The 20,488-nt window shown below is 43.5% G+C and overlaps 1 protein-coding gene and 1 pseudogene across 4 annotated transcripts in view; one reads left to right on the forward strand and one right to left on the reverse strand.

Moving 5' to 3' along the window:
* The window catches only part of GPR176 (G protein-coupled receptor 176), a 118,887-nt gene that overhangs the window by 87,604 nt on the left and 10,795 nt on the right, over positions 1–20,488 (reverse strand). For 2 of the 4 annotated variants that reach the window (XM_027568698.1, XM_027568696.1), the window contains exon 2: positions 8,968–9,067. The exons of 1 other annotated variant lie outside the window; for it this stretch is intronic. The gene's annotated coding sequence lies outside the window, so the exon portion shown is untranslated. Of the gene's footprint in view, positions 1–8,967; positions 9,068–14,515; positions 14,529–20,488 lie in introns of those variants that run through there. One more of the 4 variants, XM_035727842.1, reaches the window with a different exon arrangement.
* LOC113908512 lies at positions 5,689–7,057 on the forward strand (annotated as a pseudogene).

Consider the following 20,488-nt stretch of genomic DNA (forward strand, 5'->3'; position numbering starts at 1 on the left):
TTCCTGCTCGGCGGGGAGTCTGCTTCTCCCTCTGACCCTCTTCCCTCTCGTGCTTTCTATCTCTCATTCTCTCTCTCAAATAAATAAATAAATAAATCTTTAAAAAAAATAAAAATTAAAATTAAAGTAGTATGAGACCTTGACATGAGCATGCTAAGGTCCCAAGAAGCTGAATTTGGAAACTTTCTGAATAGCTTTGAATAGATGTTGGCTCCATGAAGGCAGAGACTTCATATGATTCACTCTTACAACCCCAGTACATACAGCAGTGCTTGTCCATGGCAGGTGAACAAATAATATTAAAAAGAGCTACTCAGCATCTGCACAGACTTTCCATGGGTGGGGCCTAAGGCACATCCCCTCAATCCTTCATTTACAGTGGCACGCAGAAGCCTGCTCCCAGCTCCCAGCTCCCAGCTCGGGAGAGCTGAACATACACATCCCTCCCCAACTCCACTTCACTGGTAGCTTGGCCACAGTGGGAGTATCTATACCACGAAAACTGACAAACAAAACAAAACTCGGCTTTTTTCCCAGAAAAAGCCAGTTGTTAAAACACTTACCAGTACACCACTGCCCTGAAGACTTACAAGGTCTTGGAGCCTGGGTGGCTCAGTTGGTTAAGGATCTGCCTTCAGCTCAGGTCATGATCCCGGGGTCCTGGGATCAAGCCCGCATCAGGCTCCCCACTCAGCAGGGTATCAGTTTTCTCCCTCTCCCTCTGAACTTCCCCCTTCTCGTGCTCTCGCTTTCTCTCAAGTGAATAAATTTTTTAAATCTTAAAAAAAAAAAAACTTACAAGGTCTCTTTTCTGTGAATATAGAGGCAAAAAAGAATTAAGCTCAGTTTTGGGGACCTCCAAGCTAGAAAACAGAGCAGTATTTGTCAACTTAATTTGTAAGAATATCAACTCACATCAGTCTCTGATAAGGGTTTTTGGGGGTCCCTATGGAGAAACCGCACTGAAACCGAAGGGGCTGCTCTGTGACCACAGTCCCCATTTGCAGGAAGTTAGTTAATGAAAGTTAACTGACCTAAGACAAAAATCTGACAACAGGAGTGAATGGAAGGCTGGGGAGAGGAGTACCAGCCCGCTGAGAGCCTGTAGAAACACTAAGAAGAGAACTCTCTGGAGTGCAGTGGTATGGAATGATACACTCTGACTGTGACTGCAATTTACAGTTTTTATATTCTTTTCAAACATATTCATAGCATTTCCTATGTGCCAGGCATTGGTCAATTTGCTTAGCAAATAGTGACTCATTATTCTAGCCATGAATACCACACATACCCGAGTATTCAAAGTAACCAAGACAAAAGAAAATCTACTGACCCTCCCCTTTTGTTCATGAAAAACCAGAAACATAAATCTGCTCATGACCCACTTAATGGCTCTGGGCTTGTTAATGGTAAGAAACCTGAATTGGAACAGAGGTCCACCAGGCCATGGATGGGCTTGACTAACCTCCTCAGGAACTCCAGACTACGTTTGGCATGTATGTCCCTTCAGGTGTACAACTATGGAGTTTACTGGAATAAGACAGAACCCAGGGCGCCTGGGTGGCTCAGTTGGTTAAGCAACTGCCTTCGGCTCAGGTCATGATCCTGGAGTCCCAGGATCGAGTCCCGCATCGGGCTCCCTGCTCAGCAGGGAGTCTGCTTCTCCCTCTGACCCTCCCCCCTCTCATGCTCTCTCTCTCTCTCATTCTCTCTCTCAAACAAATAAATAAAATCTTTAAAAAAAAAAAAAAGACAGAACCCAGGGAGAGGAAGCAGTCGGTGTTACCATAGGCCTTCTCCTTTTTGAAGAGGTAGAAGACTAGATTAGTAAACCCTTTAAATCGGGACACCTGGGGGGCTCAGTCATTAAGCGTCTGCCTTCAGCTCAGGTCATGATCCCAAGGTCCTGGGATCGAGCCCCACATCGGGCTCCCTGCTCGCGCGGAAGCCTGCTTCTCCCTCTCCCACTCCCGCTTGTGTTCCCTTCTCTCACTGTGTCTCCCTCTGTCAAAAAATAAAAGCTAAAAAAAAAAGAAAGAAAACCCTTTCAATCTTCCCCAGCTATGTAACAATGATGATAATAATGAAAAAACAAAAGTACAAAGCTGGTTCTATTTATGTGTTCAGAAATTACACCACTAATAAAAGATTATCCTCCAAACCCTGAACTCGGGACGTCTGGGTGGCTCAGTCAGTTGGGCATGGAGTGCCACATCGGGCTCCTTGCTCAGCGGGGAGCCTGCTTCTCCCTTGCCTGCTCTACCTGCTGCTCCCCTGCTTGTGCTCTCTCTCTCTCTCTCTGACAAATAAATAAGTAAAATCTTTAAAAAAAAATTAAAAAAACAAACACACACTGAACTTGGTATTGACACTACTAATTGATATGCCAGGAGCATCTCCTTATGCTATTTTTGAGCCAAAAAAGGCTATAGCACCAAAATGAGACTAAAATACAGTATTAGGTAGAAGTTTTAAATCAAAGAGAAAACAAGAGTCAACCTAAACCATTTAAGCTATCAAGAGCTTGAATTTTGGGATTCAAGCACATAAAACCATTATTTGGTTTTCTTTCCAAACCAGAATCTATCTATACCCTTCAACTTTATCAGAAAGTTAATCAGAATGTCTATTGAGCACATATTATGTGCTACCAAAGGGCTAATGCCACAGGAAAAAATAAAGTATAAAGCACACTCCCTGCCCTTAGAAATGAGATTTACTGGGGTGCCCGGGTGGCTCAGTCAGTTAAGCGTCCAACTCTTGATTTTGGCTCAGGTCATGATCTCAGGGTTGTGAGACTGAGCCCAGCATTGGCCTCCGTGCTGGGTGTGGAGCCTAATTAAGACTCTCTCTCCCTCTACCCCCCCTTCCCTCCGTCTCTTAAAATGAGAGAGAGAGAGCAAGCTAAAGAGATTTACTTAGATGGAGAGAGAAGGCCTTCCATGTAGGAATAACAGTATAGAGAGGGGAATTAAGGTTATGAGAGAAGGTCAAAGAATCCCATTTCTTACAGTAAAATATCATCTTGGGTGGGTAGGGTAGAGCCAAGAAGAAAAGTTAAAACAAATCCAATAAGCAAGGGGAAACCAGTTAGCTAAGTAAAACTGCTTGATAAAGTTCTGGTTAGAGAAGCTAGCAGGGTATGGGGAGGAAGGGGAGATGGTGGGTTTCTATTTGAACTTGTGAACAATGAGACCATACAGGATTAGAGTGGGGCCTCAGATCCAATGACTAGTGTTCTTTTCATGAGCAGACACACAGACAGAAGAGACACAGGGAAGAAGGCCCTAGGAAGACAAGAGGCGGAAACCAGAGCGATGCTGCTACAAACCAAGAAACCCCAAGGATGTGGAAGACATCATGAGGTAGAAGAGAGGCATGGACCAGGTCCCCCTCAGGGCCTCCAGAAGGAGCCAACCCTATGGACACCTTGATTTTAGACGTGTGGCATCCTGAACTGTGAGAGAAGGAATTTCTCTTATTTTATTTATTTATTATTATTATTTTTTTTTTATTTGACAGAGAGAGACACAGTGAGAGAAGGAACACAAGGGGAGCGGGAGAGGGAGAAGCAGGCTCCCCACTGAGCAGGGAGCCCGATGCGGGGCTCGATCCCAGGACCCCAGGATCATGACCTGAGCCAAAGGCAGATGCTTAACGACTGAGCCACCCAGGCACCCCTTCTCTTATTTTAAACCACTCAGTCTGTGGTTATCTGTGACCGCAGCCCTAAGCAACTAATGCAGCCATGCTCTGTGCAGTAACTTGTGTGGAAGTGGAGAACATCAGACATGAGATTTCATTACTCCCTGATTCATTTATTAAAATTACCATTTTATGCCTTCTTTTGAGGTGGCTCACAGCCCTCAAATCATATTCATTACACTGACAATTTGGGGTATCAAGAATATTGATCCCTCGCTGTCTCTTGTCTCATCAGCCAATGCTCATATAACTGAAACATACATTAAATTCACATAGTTGTCAATTACAAGCTTTGACACTACATTAAAACCAACAGAGATACAATGGGCCAGTTGGGCCTAACTTTCAGTGAACAGTAATTTCCTGTCCATTGTTGTTTAATTCAAAGAAATACTTTTACTAACAACACTGTCTTTCCCCTCTATCTTTCACTTTCATACAGAGATTTTTTTAAGGCAGTTTTCAAAAAAAAAAAAAGCATTATGCTAGATATTCACACGTACAAATTTTGTCTCTCAAACATTTATTTTCCTTTTTTTTTTAAACAAATAATGAAGGTGGTTGAGCGCTTAATGATATGGTATAGACAAGAGATATGTTAAAGCAAAAACTAAAAACATTAACAATATGTGCCAGGCGTTCCGCTATGTGTTTTGCATGTATTAGCCCATATCCTCCCAACATCAGGATACATCTAAGTAAGAAAACTGAAGCTCAGTTAAATTACTTACTCTTTACTCTGCTTTTGGTTATCAAGAGCTTCAAAACTACTCTTAAAAATGTACAAACACGGGTGCCTGGGTGGCTCAATTGTTAAGCATCTGCCTTCGGCTCAGGTCATGATCCCAGGGTCCTGGGATCGAGCCCCACATCGGGCTCCCTGCTCCGCGGGAAGCCTGCTTCTCCCTCTCCCACTCCCCCCTGCTTGTGTTCCCTCTCTCACTGTGTCTCTCTCTATCAAATAAATAAATAAAATCTTTAAAAAAAAATGTACAAACACGGGGGCACCTAGGTGGCTCAGATGGTTAAGCGTCTGCCTTCAGCTCAGGTCCTGATCCCGGGGTCCTGGGATCGAGCCCCACATCGGGCTCCCTGCTCAGTGGGGAGCCTGTTTCTCCTCTCCCTCTGCCTCTCTCCCTGATCATGCTCTCTCTCTCTGTATCTGTGTGTCTCAAATGAATAAAATCTTTAAAAAAAAAAATGTACAAACACAAGTGCCTGGGTGGCTCAGTCGGTTAAGCGTCCACCTCCGGCTCAGTTCATGATCCCGGGATCCTGGGATCGAGTCCCATATTGGGCTCCCTGCTCAGCAGGGAGTCTGCTTCTCCTACTGCCCCCCCCTTTTTAGGGGGTGCTCGTGCACATGCGTATGCCCTCCCTCTCATAAATAAATAAAATCTATTGAGATGCCTGGGTGGCTCAGTCTGTTAGGTGTCTACCTTTGGCTCAGGTCATGACCCCAGGATCCTGGGACCAAGCCCCACATCGGAGAGCCTGCTTCTCCCTCTGCTGCTTCTCTCTCTCTCTCTGACAAATATACAGATAAAATCTTTTAAAAAAATAAATTAAAATATAAATAAATAAATACAATCTTTTTAAAAAATGTACAAACAGGGACATCTGGGTGGCTCAGTCAGTTTAGTGTCTGACTCTTGGTTTTGGCTCACGTCAGGCTCTCAGGGTCATGGGATTGGCCTGCATCTGGCTCAGCGCTCAGCAGGGAGTCTGCTTGAGATTCTCTCCCTCTCCCTTTGCCCCCAACCGACTCACACTTGCTCTCTAAATCTTAAAATATAAATTAATGAATGAAATAATAAATAAAAATGTACAAACAAAACTCTAGAACATCCTTCCTAAGAAACTACCTCATGGAAAAAGAAAGCTGGACAAAAAAAATTTTTTTTTAATTAAAAGATATCTATCACAGCACTATTTATCATGGTTTAACAAGAAACACCATAATGGGTTGTGGGCCGAGGCGAGATGGTGGCCACTAAGGGGATCGGGGAGGCTGTGCAGGGCAGCGAGTCCGGTCAGCCAGAGCTGCCACCGCCCCAGCCTCACCCTCCGACACCCCAGCAGCAGCAGGAAGAAGCTATGGCAGCTGAGCCCAGAGAAGTGGTGGCGTCCCCTATGGACGACGGGTTCCTGAGCCTGGACTCCTCGCCCACCTATGTCCTGTACAGGCACAGAGCAGAATGGGCTAATACAGATCCAGTGCCGCAGAATGATGGCCCCAATCCAGTGGTCCAGATAATTTTTAGTGAAAAATTTATAGAGAAGTTTATGATTATTTCCGGGCTGTCCTGCAGCATGATGAAAGAAGTGAACAAGCTTTTAAACTAACCAGAGATGCTATGAGTTAAATGCAGCCAATTACACAGTGTGGCATTTTCAGAGAGTTTCTATTAAAGTCACTTCAAAAGGATCTACATGAGGAAATGAACTACATCACTGCAATAATTGAGGAACAGCCCAAAAACTATCAAGTTTGGCATCATAGGCGAGTTATTAGTGGAATGGCTAAAAGATCCATCTCAGGAGCTTGAGTTTATTGCTGATATTCTTAATCATGATGCAAAGAATTATCATGCCTGGCAACATCGACAATGGGGTTATTCAGGAATTTAAACTTTGGGATAATGAGCTGCAGTATGTAGACCAACTTCTTTTTTTTTTTTTTTTTTTTTTTTTTAAAGATTTTATTTATTTATTTGAGAGAGAGAGAATGAGAGATAGAGAGCACGAGAGGGAAGAGGGTCAGAGGGAGAAGCAGACTCCCTGCTGAGCAGGGAGCCCGATGTGGGACTCGATCCCGGGACTCCAGGATCATGACCTGAGCTGAAGGCAGTCGCTTAACCAACTGAGCCACCCAGGCGCCCTGTAGACCAACTTCTTAAAGAGGATGTGAGAAATAACTCTGTCTGGAACCAAACGTACTTCATAATTTCTAACACCACTGGCTCCGATGATCGTGCTATACTGGAGAGAGAAGTCCAGTACACTCTAGAAATGATCAAACTAGTACCACATAATGAAAGTGCATGGAACTATTTGAAAGGGATTTTACAGGATCATGGTCTTTCCAAATATCCAAATCTGTTAAATCAGTTACTTGATTTACAACCAAGTCACAGTTCCCCCTACCTAATTGCCTTTCTCGTGGATATCTATGAAGACATGCTAGAAAACCAATGTGACAACAAGGAGGACATTCTTAATAAAGCATCAGAGTTGTGTGAAATTCTAGCTAAAGGACACTATAAGAAAGGAATATTGGAGATATATTGGAAGATCCCTTCAAAGCAAACACAGCACAGAGAGTGACCCATCAACAAATGTACAGCAATAACACCATCTGGAAGAACTAGATGGAATGCTTTTATTTTTTTAAGCAACTCTAATGCAGGAGTTTAAAACTAAAGTGATCATTCCCTTTGACTGTGCTGTAAAACGTGCATTGCACAGGTACTGCTTTTTTATTTATTTATTTTTAAAGATTTTATTTATTTACTTGAGAGAGAGAATGAGAGAGAGAGCGAGCATGAGAGGGGGGAGGGTCAGAGGGAGAAGCAGACTCCCCGCTGAGCAGGGAGTCCGATGTGGGACTCGATCCCGAGACTTCAGGATCGTGACCTGAGCCAAAGGCAGTCGCTTAACCAACTAAGCCACCCAGGCGCCCCAGGTACTGCTTTTTAACAAGAACTAAGTGTGATGCTTCTTGGGTGCTGCTGCTATTCAGACTAGTAATTTGATTCTTTTAAAGCAAAGTAATTTGGGGGGAGGGCGAAGAAACAGCAAGTCCCATGAAGGAACTTTTGTAGACTTACCAACATTTACTCTAATCCCTTAGCATCAGCTCCTCCCTAAAGGGAATGTGCGTCAGGATTTGCAGCATTAATGAACGCTGGTAACTTTATGTAATGGGTATAAGGTAACTTAAATTTGGGTCCAGGAAGCAGGGAATGCAGTGTTACATTAGAGCTGCTCTGCCACGCTCACAGTACCTTGTTATCACTGTAAAAAACTAATGCCAAAAGAATGGTTTTGTAAAATTATAGATGTATCCTAAAAAAAAAAGAAACATCATAATGTCCAAAAATGTTAAGAATGATTAAATGACTGAATAATCAAATACTATATAAATATGTGAAATGATGCTTTCAAAGAATATTTAATTATATAAGAAAATGCTCATATGTTATATGAATATTCATTCTTTTCTTCTTCATGACTTTCTATGCTTTCAAAAAAATTCATTACTGGGCGCCTGGGTGGCTCAGTTGGTTAAGCGACTGCCTTCGGCTCAGGTCATGATCCCGGAGTCCCGGGATCGAGTCCCACATCGGGCTCCCGGCTCAGCGGGGAGCCTGCTTCTCCCTCTGACCTTCTCCCCTCTCATGCTGTTTCTCTCTCTTTCCTCTCTCTCTCTCAAATAAATAAATAAAATCTTAAAAAAAAAAAATTCATTACTATTTTACAGTGAGGAAAAAATATTTTTAAAATAATTAATTAAAAAAATTAAAAATAATAAAAGCTAGGGGCACCTGGGTGGTTAAGTGTCTGCCTTCAGCAGGTCATGATCACACCGTTCCTGGATCAAGCCCCACCTCAGGCTCCCTGCTCAGCGACAGTTCTGCTTCTCCCTCTCCCTCTGTCTCTGCCTTTTCCCCCTGGCTTATGCTCTCTCTCTCTCTTTCTCTCTTTCTCTCAAATAAATAAATAAAACCTTTGAGGGACACCGGGAGGCCCAGTCAATTAAGCTTCTGCCTTTGGCCCAGGTCATGATCCCAGGGTCCTGGGATCGAGTCCTGCATCTGGCTCCCTGCTCGGCGGGAAGCCTGCTTCTCCCTCTGCAGCTCCCCTTGCTTGTGTTCCCTCTCTCTCTCTCTCTCTGGCAAATAAATAAATAAATAATAAAATCTTTGAAAAAAAAATAGTAATAAAAGCGGGCCCAAGGACAAAATGCTAGCAAGTGGCTGAACTAGGACTTAAACTCACAACTATCTGACTCTACACCGATCTTACCGGAAGTCCCATTTTTATCCCAGGAACATTATTCTCAAAAGAGAAACAGGTTTGGCATAGGCAAGTACTATTTCACAAAATAGACTATTATGACTATGAGCTTTCGTAATTGAAAATATTGCCTCTAGCTCTGGCTGTGGGTTCTTGGTTTTGTGGTACAACCCACCAGACACACAGTTTGGTTTGAACAAATGTATTATGCTGAAAGGCAACATAAACTGAGAGAGTCATTACCCAGAAACAGGCTGGCCAGGAAATCAGTGACAAGGATGGAGACCAGAGCTCCCACTCAGGCATTTCAGCTAGAAAGGAATTCATCAACAGTTCCACATCCCTAGGGAAAAGGAAATTATATCAGCACATGCTATATCCTTAACGAACTGACAATTCTTATTCTCTTTTGCATGCGTTTCTCTATAGTCACAGAAATCTAGGACACAGTGTGATCCAGCAGGCACAAAACTACACTATAAAGAACAATTCCTTAAGAAAAGCAAAGGTTATTTCCTTCACTTAATTTTAAATATTTCACATATTTTATATTTGCTCCACACACATTTACAGAATACCTATTATGTACAAAGGATTAAGACTTATCTCTGAAACACACACATTAAGATCATTTTGCAAATAAGGTTTCAAATCTATTAGCACTTCAATCTCCACCTTTCACCACCCCTTCTCGTATCTGCCAAGTGTCATAGCAACGACACATCTGGTGGCAAATTGCATTTGTTGCCTGAGAGATCATGACCACAGCTATGGGAAATATTTTTAAATTTTATTAAAAATTTCGGACTTGAAAAGTCCTGAGCCTCTAGTTTGACTAACCAGCTAATAATCCATCAAATCCTCAGTATTTGCATCTCGTCAGGCAGCTCTCCATCTCTATTCTCTGTTACTGTCAAGTAACCCCACTTAGTTTAGTGATTTGCAAAAGGCCACTCTCTAAGCCAACAAGTAACCCTCTCTTGTCAGTCTGCTCCCAAGGGCAGGACAATGCAATACGTCAAAGTTCTGAATTGTCATCTGAAAACCTTACCATTCATACCGTCCTTGCAGATCACAGTAGTGAAATATTCTCATCAGATAAAACTTACCATTTTTATTTTACTGCTTCATTCCCATGAAACTATGTCAATGAATATTGTATAGGTCAGCTAGACTAATTCACGCAATGATAAGCTAATTAAAAATATTGTTCCCTCTTCACTTACAGAGTGATGGTTAAGTATTCCCTTTTTTAAAAATAAGATTTATGGGGGGCTCAGTCAGTGAAGCTTCCGACTCTTGATCTCAGCTCAGTCTGATCTCAGGGTTGTGGGTTAGCACCCCACACTGGGCTCCATGCTGGGTGAGGACCCTACTTAAAAATAAGTAAATAGGTGCCTGGGTGGCTCAGTTGGTTAAGCGACTGCCTTCAACTCGGGTCATGATCCTGGGGTCCCTGGGATCGAGCCCCCACATCGGGCTTCCTGCTCAGCGGGGAGCCTGCTTCTCCCTCTCCCTCTGCCTGTCGCTCCCCCTGCTTGTGCTGTCAAATCAATAAATAAAATCTTTTTAAAAATAAAAATAGATAAGATTTTACCCAGTGACTTTGTATCCTTAAAATCCTTCAGTGCAACTGACCATCATCATGTCAAAATAACATTTCCTTCCAGTAATCTACAGTTACAGCTGCGGCTTCAAAAGGGAAAGCACCCATACCCCTCATTTCCATTATTCTTGAATCATACAAGTAATAAATACAGAGATATTAAGTTTCTGAGTGTGAAAGGAATACCAGAAGAATGAGAGAAATTAGCCAGGTTAATAAGGCAGGGAAGAGTTTTTATGGACAAAGGAATAATAAAAGCTAAGGCAAGGAGACTGGAAACAGAATAATGTACCCACAAGTAGGCTGGAATTCCTGGAGTGTAAGATGAGTGAGCTGGAGAGGGAAACAGGAGCCAGGCTGTAGAATGTCACTGGAAGGAGCCAGAAGGAAAGGGATCCAAAGAGGAGAGTGACATGATCAGAGCTGTTGATTGAGGAGTAATCAGCAGAGGATAAAATGGAAGAATGAAATTTAAGACTATTCTCCCAAGAAGCCTAACTGTGAACCGAAGAAGGAAGAAAGGCCATACAGGGCAAGAAATGCAAAAGGAAACCAAGGAGCCATTGGGAGCAAGAGACACTGAAAATAAAGGAATGAGGAAGGTAACTGTTGGCAGATACAGATGCTGATGAGACCTCCACCAGAGACCTCCTTCCTGCTCTAGAGGGGAACTAAAATCTAGAACTCTTACCTAGTTCTAGTTCATAGCTTCCCAATGTGAACAGCCTGAGGACCAATAGCATCTAGTAGTTTGTTAAAAATGCAGAACCTGGGCGGCTCAGTCGTTAAGCATCTGCCTTCGGCTCAGGTCGTGATCCCAGAGTCCTGGGATTGAGCCCTGCATCGGGCTCCCTGCTCAGTGGGAAGCCTGCTTCTCCCTCTCCCACTCCCCCTACTTGTGTTCCCTCTCTCGCTGTCTCTCTCTGTCAAATAAAGAAATAAAATCTTAAAAAAAAAAAAATGCAGTCAGTTAAGTGGCTGCCTTCTTCGGCTCAGGTCATCCCAGGGTACTGGGATCGAGTCCCACATCAGGCTCCGTGCTCAGCAAGGAGCCTGCTTCTCCCTCTCCCACTCCCCCTGCTTGTGTTCCCTCTGTTGCTGTGTCTCTCTCTGTGAAACAAATAAATAAAATCTTTCAAAAAAAATAAAAATAAAAATAAAATAAACAAAATCTTAAAAAAAAAGAAAAAGAAATACAGAATCTTAGGCCCCATTCCTGACCTCCTGAATCAGAACCTGCATTGTAACAAGAACCCCAGCAGATTCACTTATACACTGAAGTGTGAGAAGCACTATTCTGGACCAACTCTGGAGAACTTTAAGGAATTACGTAGAATAGGAATAGGAAAGGAACCAGAAGACTAGAGACACAGAAAAGAGGAAGAAAAATACAGCAAAATTCATATTGGTCAACCTGACAAGAATTAATTATTGACAGGAAGGCCAGAGGTAATCACTAGGAGCCAGCACAGATGCACTAAGAATAAATCATGTCAGATTCTCCTTATTTTATCAGTAAGCCTAGGAGATGTAGTAGACATAGTATAGCTGACTTTCAGTAAAATATCTAGTAAGATGTCTCCAAATGTTTTTGGAAACAAGATAAGAAACAATGACCTGGGTGAGAGTTCTAGTTAATAATTTTTTTTAAGATTTTATTTATTTATTCATGAGAGACAGAGGGAGAGAGAGAGAGGGAGAGAGACAGAGAGAGAGAAGCAGAGGGAGAAGCAGGCTCCCAAGGAGCAGGGAGCCTGACACGGGACTCGATCCCAGGACCCCGGGATCATGACCTGAGCCGAAGGCAGACACTTAACCATCTGAGCTACCCAGGCACCCTACTAGTTAATAATTTAACAATTATTCCAAAAGGATTTTGATTAGTAAATTAACCTCAATTTACTAGTAACAAGTACCAGATCACTAGTAACAAGACCTCCAACCTTCTCCTCTCCCTGTACCATTCAATACTGCTTTTGAGCGCCTGGGTGGCTCAGTGGGTTAAGTGACTGCCTTCAGCTCAGGTCATGATCCTGGAGTACTGGGATCGAGTCCCGCATCGGGCTCCCTGCTCGGCAGGGAGTCTGCTTCGCCCTTTGACCCTACCCCCTCTCATGTGCTCTCTCTCTCATTCTCTCTCCCTCAAATAAATAAAATCTTTAAAAAAAAGAGAGAGAGAATTTAGATGGAAATACAAAAGATACATAGTTAATATCACAGAAAGCAGTAATGTTACATGGCATAATCAGGATCCTTCTCCCTCCCACAAAAAAAAAATCTAACAGATTGATACAAAGAACTAAAACATTTTAGTTAAATTTAGATGAATTAAAATGATAAAATTAAAGTACTAATCAGGGCTCCTAAATTGAATCAAACAAGGATGATGAAAAAGAATCGTAACAGCAGTACATGAAATAAAAGCTTGGGAGTTTTAGCAGATGCTAAATTCAGTATGAGTCAATATATGGACATTAACATGATGAGGTCAACAGGATAATCTGTGAGTTCAGCTCAACCTCTGTGCCAAACTCCCCGACAACACAAGACTCATGTCAAGATTAAAAAGGGGCAGCAGAGATTTAAACTACATTTTGCATTCTATAACTTAAGATAGTACATGATGATCCCATAGTCAAAATTAAAGACGTCTAATATTAACAATAAGAAGGCCTAATAAGCACACCAAACTGGTTTGGAATGTACTTTTAAAGCTGCCCACCTGCTCCCTTGTTGTTCATATTCTAATTTTTTAGATTTTTTAGATTTCCATGCTAAAGCAATCACAATTCTCCCCAAAGCCAACTAGCCCTTAACTGGTCTTTCTGATCACTCACTTGCCCTCTCTGTTCTCCTTTGTGCCAAGCTAAAAATGACACTTAACTATGTGTGTTCTCTCTCTACACTGCTTATGGCTCCTTTGATAAAGACTTAAGTTTCCTAGTTTGGGACTGTTGCCGCATATATACTGGGTATTTGGAGGACACAGTTAGGCTTAAACCATCTCAGGGACACTGCTTAAGTCCAGACTGGTGGCAGATAGGTGGAATTTCAAGGCCTTAATTACTGAGGTATCAGGAAGTCCTGGAGCACAGCACGACCAAAAAGACTGAAGGCAGGGGCGCCTGGGTGGCTCAGTCGTTAAGCGTCTGCCTTCGTCTGAGGTCATGATCCCAGGGTCCTGGGATCGAGCCACACGTCAGGCTCCCCGCTCTGCGGGAGGCCTGCTTCTCCCTCTCCCACTCCCCCTGCTTGTGTTCCCTCTCTCGCTGTGTCTCTCTCTGTCAAATAAATAAAATCTTTAAAAAAAAAAGACTGAAGGTAAAAGGAGCCCAAGATACTAGGGGTGATATATGACGACTCCCTGTGAGATGGTGCCTACTGTCTAATTTTTAATTTCAATCTCAATGAAATTTTTAAAAAAATGTTTTAAATTCTGCATAAAGGGACACCTGCGTGGCTCAATCATTAGGCGTCTGCCTTCAGCTCAGGTCATGATCCCAGGGTCCTGGGATCAAGCCCCGCATCGGGCTCCTTGCTCAGCAGGGAGCCTGCTTCTCCCTCTGCCTCTCTGCCTGCCTCTCCCCCTGCTTGTGCTCTCTTTCTGTCAAATAAATAAAATCTTTTTAAAAAACAGTAATTTAGTTATTACCTATAGGATATATATTGAGATGGAGACAGTGGGCAGGGGAAGAATTAGGAAGTCAGATTCTCATTCATAAAACTTTGAGGTAAGTTTAAGTCAGATTTGAGAAGAGGCTTGGTCTATTCGTAATTATTTTTTTCCATATTCCCTTCAGACCTTAGGCAACACTACCTATTAAAAGATGGGTAGAAATGGTACCAATAGGGCGCCTGGGTGGCTCAGTTGGTTAAGCGACTGCCTTCAGCTCAGGTCATGATCCTGGAGTCCCAGGATCGAGTCCCGCATCGGGCTCCCCGCTCAGCGGAGTCGGCTTCTCCCTCTGACCCTCTTCCCTCTCGTGCTACCTCTCATTCTCTCTCTCTCAAATAAATAAATAAAATCTTTAAAAAAAAAAAATGGTTGGTACCAATAACCCCCAAATTAAATTCCTACTTCCACCCCATCCTAACAACTCTCTTTGGAATAACAGTCTGAAGGTAATGCTATTACTTCACTAAGAGTAGCGGGGGGGAAATCTTCTAATGACCTCAAGCACTTACCTTAAAAAACTAGTCTTCTCCCTTCCATCCTCCTGGTATCTACCCTCATTGCTTGACTCCCAGGGCTATAACCTGGGAGTGTGCGTGATGACCACCTGTCACCTCCACAGACTAAGAAGTCGGCCAGGCCATCCCTTAGATCAATGTGAAAGTGTGAAGCACCTGCATCAAAATCACAGGAAGTGTTCGTTAAAAATATAGACTCTGGGGCGCGTGGGTGGCTCAGTCAGTTAAGAATCTGCCTTCAGCTCAGGTCATGATCCAGACTGAGCCCTGCACTGGGCTCCCTGCTCCTCGGGAAGCTTGCTTCTCCCTCTCCCACTCCCCCTACATGTATTCCTTCTCTCACTGTGTCTATCAAAATAAATAAAATCTTCAAAATATATATATATATATTTATGACTCCAAGACTCCATGTCAAACCCACCAAAAGGAAACTTCTGATGATCGGAACTCAGGGATCTGCATTTGTAACAAGCGATTTTTATGAAGAATCTCTGCCTGCCAGGGCACCTGGGGGCTCAGTCAGTTAAGCATCCAACTCTTGATTTCAGCTCAGGTCATGATTTCTGGGTCCTGAGACTGAGCACCACATTGGACTCTGCACATCTGCTTGTCCCTCTCCCTCCCACCTGGCACTCTCGCATGCGTTCTCTCTTTCAAATAAATAAATAAAATCTTAAAAAAAAAAGAATCTCTGCCTCACAGTAACAATCACAAAGAGACAAAGTGATTTACCAACAGTAAACCCACCACTCAAGAGCAAGGCCAGGCTAGAATCCACCCTTCCTAAGCACCTGGTATGATCCTCACCAGCTAGAGCCCACTGCCTTGTTACTAACAAGAAAAAAATGTGGTGCTCCTTAAAGAATCTTTAAAAGTCCCATGTCCTCTTTTTTTTTTTTTTAAGTCCCATGTAATCTTAACAGTATCCCTGAGAGAAACAGGCAGTTAACTCTCTAGTCCCTAATCCGGACATTCACATAGGCTTCATTTTAAGGCTTCTGGTAATTTGTAGACTCATTGAGGCTAAAGATTTGCAGCCTTGGGAGAAGGCCACAGAAACAACGGGAGAAATACAAAAGGTGCTATTCTCATCAATCAATGAGAAGGTCTGAGAACCAAAATTTGATTATTTTGTCTCAGCTTGAGCCTTGCTTGAACTCTGTGTTCCTGGAAATTAAATTCACACTTAGGTAGACTTCAGAGAGTTATTCTTTCCTTTCCATTTAGCAGCCGTTGGAAGTGTTTCTTGTCCTAAGAAACTGCCCAGGAAGCCCCAACAAAATGTAGCTGTTAATTTAAGGTGCAAATGAGCACACTACAAGGATGCCCAGGGAACCAGGGAATAAATATCTCATACCCTCTCACACAACACAGAGATATCCTCAAACATTCTTGCTCAGAAAACAAAAAATCACTCTTAATACAAGGCACTCCTTCAATTACTTTATTTGGAACAAGTAATAAATTACTTTATTTGGAATTTCATTTGGAGAAGGCACAATGATCTGAAATTACCTCAATCAATGTCACTTTGGATTCTATAAAGGTCATCTGATAGACTAAGTGAAAAAGAAGGCAACAGTATCATTCTTCATTCCTGCCCTAAAGAAACCAGAATAGTTACTTGTGTTCGGTGAAATTTCAGTGGCGCCTGGATGGCTCAGTCGATTAGGTGCCTGCCTTCAGCTCAGGTCATGATCCCAGGGTCCTGGAGTCAGGTCCCGCATTGGGCTCCTCGCTCAGTGGAAGCCTGCCTCTCGCTCTGACTTCCACTCTCCCTGCTTCTGTGTGCTCTCCCTATCTGACAAATAAAATCTTGAAAAAAAAAAAAAAACAAGCACAGTGTCTTGTTCACAGGGCTTAGAAGTAATGGTGAGGGACCCTGAAAAACTGGATGAGGTAGCTCCAAAATGTTTCCAACAAAAACAGTTGCAGAAGTCAAAGAGGTATGTGGAAAATTTGAACAAAACTGCTTCATAAATTTTAAGTAGGAAAAAAGTATTTTTAGATGAACATACTATTTAGGCATTGGAATTGGAAAATTTTACCAAGGCATCAAGATACAATAAATACCGGTGTCAGATCAAGATGCGTATTTTTCAGGTACCTTGGTGGCTCAGTCAGTGAAGTACCTGCCTTCGGCTTAAGTTGTGATCCCAGGGTTCTGGGATCAGGTCCCACACATCCGGCTCCCTGCTCCATGGGGAGCCTGCTTCTCCCTCTGCCTCTCTCTGCTTCTCATGAATAAATAAATATTTTTTTAAGTGTGTACTTTTCAAAGTTATGGTTAAATACTTAAAACACCTGAACCCTTACCCACCTGGAGGGGACACAGGAAGACAGAGCTGTGGGTGGGCCACAAGTCCTACCCACCCAGAAGAGAAAGGAGGGGGTGCCCATCTCTCCCCAAGCCCAGTAAGGGGATTTCAACAAGTAAGGGAGTTTCAACAAGCCCATGCAGACAGCTTGATGAGGGCCGCAATTGAGAAGAGCCGATTCAGGATCAATTGGGGTTTACAAGTGAAGTAAACTGGATCCTTTCTGAGAAACAAAGGGCCAGGGGTGCCTGGGTGGCTCGGTCAACTGTCTGCCTTCAGCTCAGGTCATGATCCCAGGGTCCTGGGATAGAGCCCCACATCGGGCTCCCTGCTTAGCCAGAAGCCTGCTTCTCCCTCTCCCACTCCCCCTGCTTGTATTCCCTCTCTCAGTGTCTCTCTGTCAAATAAATAAATAAAATCTTTAAAAAAAAGTTAAATATTTAAAAAGGTGCAGAGAGGCGCCTCACTCGGTTGAGCATGAGTCTTGGTTTCAGCTCAGGTCACGATCTCAGGGTCGTGGTATCAAGGCCCAGGTCTGCCTCAGATTCTCTTTCCCTCTGCTCCTCCCCTGTACATGTGTACTTGCTCTCTCGCTCTCAAATGAACAAAATCTTTAAATGAATAAAAATAAAAAGGTGCTGAAAGCTATGTATACACAAGTGGACGGCACAAGTGATGACCAGCCTATATTGCACTGACTCACATTCTGTCAGCTGAAGATGCTCTCTTTTGCCAAACTCACTGCATAGTTGTGCAAAAATCAGGGTTTTCAACCTATTTGTTCATTGCCTTTGTGTAGTAGTTTACAGGGTTGCCATAAGAAATTACAACAAACAGGACGGCTTAAAACAGAAGTTTATTGTCTCGCAGTTATGAAAGCTAGAAGTCTGAAATGAAGGTGTTGGCAGGGCCGAGAGTGCTCCCTCCGACACGCGTAGGGGGATCTTTCCTTGTCTCTTCCCCACTTCTAGCGGCCCTTCAGCGTCCCTTAGCTTTGCAGTCTTGTAATCCCAATTTCTGTCTTCATCACATAGTGTTCCCCTTACAAGGTCCCACCCTACTCCAGTATGACCTCATCTTAAGTAATTACATCTACAACCACCCTTTCTCCAAATATGGTCACATTCTGAGGTACTAGAGGTTAAGCCGTTTACACTTTTACTATCTTCTTTCCCTTTTTTTTTTTTTTTTGATGGGGAGAGGCACACAATTCAACCCCTAACACTTGGCTAGAGTGAAAATATTATTTGTTGTTTCCAGACTTATTCAACATTCCCATTCCCACCACTGAGCTCCCCAGACAGATAGGAGGAAGGCGTATTTCCTAACAGTTGGTAGAACTCACGGGCACCACTCTGACCTCACACACAGAAAAGCCATCTGTCTCCGTATAAGCAGGCAAAATAGTGCCTCTCAGCCACTCTCCCACAGGCAGGGTCATGCCTCCAGCTGCTTCAAGCAGTAATTTTGACTCTGTCTAGAATCCAAAAGCTTTTAAAAAAGCTAGAGTGACATCCCCACACACATCACGCTGCCTGGTTCAAAATGCTGCCTGTCTTATTTCATAGACTCACTCTTAAATCAGGCTGTAACACCTGGCCTTGCGGATTTCCTGTCAAGAGACCTGCTGTCCCTCCAAATACCTGGCTTTTCTGAGCACCCTCCAGGCCACTGGATATGCCTATATGTGTCTGAGTCCTAGCTGTGGACAAAATTCATGCTCCTTTCCAGAAAGCTCCTAAGCTTCATGCAAGTCAAGATAGTGCCTATGTAATTATTTGTTCCATTTAATTGTCCCTAAGCATTTCATTCAATTAACTAATCAGTATTTACTGAGCACCAACTACATGCCAAGCACTGTTCCAGATGCTGGGGACACCGCAGTGAATGAAACAGTCTCTGTCCTCATGGCTCTGCATCCTAATGGAGAGGGACAGGACACCAAATAAATGAGAAAATCCCTGGGGTTATAACTACCACAGAAAAATAAGCAGGATGGTGTGATACAAGTGGAGGGGAGACTACTTCAGGGAAGGTGCCTTGGAGGTGACATTTGGGTTGCAGTTTGAAGTATGAACACAAGCCAGCCACAGACAACACCTAGGGAAGAACACTGCATCAGAAAGAAAAACAAAGACAATGGCCTTCAGGAGTGTGGGTTATCTCTGCTTTGCTCCTCTCCACCTTTTGGAACTTGTTCCAGGCCTTCTGCCTTTTTATTATCTATTGAGCTCAACAAGGCCCATGTGAGTCTGGCCCAGATTCTTCCTTGCACTTGGATGCCTGGACCTCGTGTTAGGGAAGCTCCCACTCTCCACTCCACACCCTGGGCTTTGATCAGCTGCGGACAAGCATTTCACCCCCATAGGATTCTGCTTCCACAGTCTGAGAGCCAGACACTGGCCACGGTGAAGGTGAAGCAGAAAACACAGAGCAGTTCATCCCCTCAACCATGTTATCTGCCAGAGGTCCAGGACTTGGCCCACACCCTGCAAGCGACCAGTGAGGGTTGTTTCCCAGGACTCACCCACAGCCTTGCCCACTGACACCCCCCCCCCCAGAAACCCTTACCAACAACTCAGGAAAGTGGAAGCCAGTTTATGACCCAACGACATTCATCATCTCCTGGGCAGCTACATCTAACCTTGCCAACATCTCCCTCTTCTAACACAGCTACGGTTTTTCTGGCTACTAAGTTTTTGTATCAACTAACGACCAACTGTGCAAATAACCATTGATTTCTTTTATTTCCCTGAGAAAGAAAAAGAATTGGAGGCTAAATGCTGATGTGGGATAGTTGCCAGAGTACTTCCTAGTCTAGTAAAATCTCTGGGCTTCTGCCTCTGCACACGCATGGGCCTCCGACACTCCATGGCTTTCAGCGTCCTTTCCACTCCCGCGCCTGAATACAGCCTTCCATTGCGGACTTCCTGTACTACCAGACTTAGGGTCCTGCTCCTGTTCAATTCCGGGGGCTCCGAGTTTCAGTTTCCTGGGCATCAGACTTCCATTCCATCAGGTCCTGCCTGCGAGGGTGCTAATGAGCAAGTCACTATTCCTCTGAATTTTTGTTTACCCAAATGATGGACAAACATGGTGAGAAAAATATTATCTATACACACACACACACAATATATATATAATATATATTATATATATTTATCAGGATGGGGCGCCTGGGTGGCTCATTTGGTTAAACAACTGCCTTTGGCTCAGGTCATGATCCTGGAGACCCAGGATTGAGTCCCGCATCGGGCTCCCTGCTCAGCGGGGAGTCTGCTTCTCCCTCTGACCCTCCCCCCCTCATGCTCTCTCTCAAATAAGTTAAAAAAATCTTTAAAAAAAGGATTATATATATTTATCAGGATGTTTTTGTGTGACAGGAACCTAAGTCATACAAGTTTAAGCGGAAAAGAGAATTTGCGTTTTTTTATTTTGTAATTGGAAAATACAGGCTCAGTACTTCCCGGGACCTACCCAGTATCATCAGGATGGTTTCTCTTGCTCTCCTCCCCCCCCCCCCCTTCTCTCACCCTCACTCCCTCCTGAGAAGACAGCTCCTGGCTTCCTTTATCCCTGCTTAAGTAGCCCCTTTGGAAAAAGAAGGCTTTTCTACCAGCATCTCTCTGTCAAGTACTTTGTCCAAGTT

Source organism: Zalophus californianus, chromosome 6, assembly GCF_009762305.2.
Source record: "Zalophus californianus isolate mZalCal1 chromosome 6, mZalCal1.pri.v2, whole genome shotgun sequence".
NCBI classification, from domain to species: domain Eukaryota; kingdom Metazoa; phylum Chordata; class Mammalia; order Carnivora; family Otariidae; genus Zalophus; species Zalophus californianus.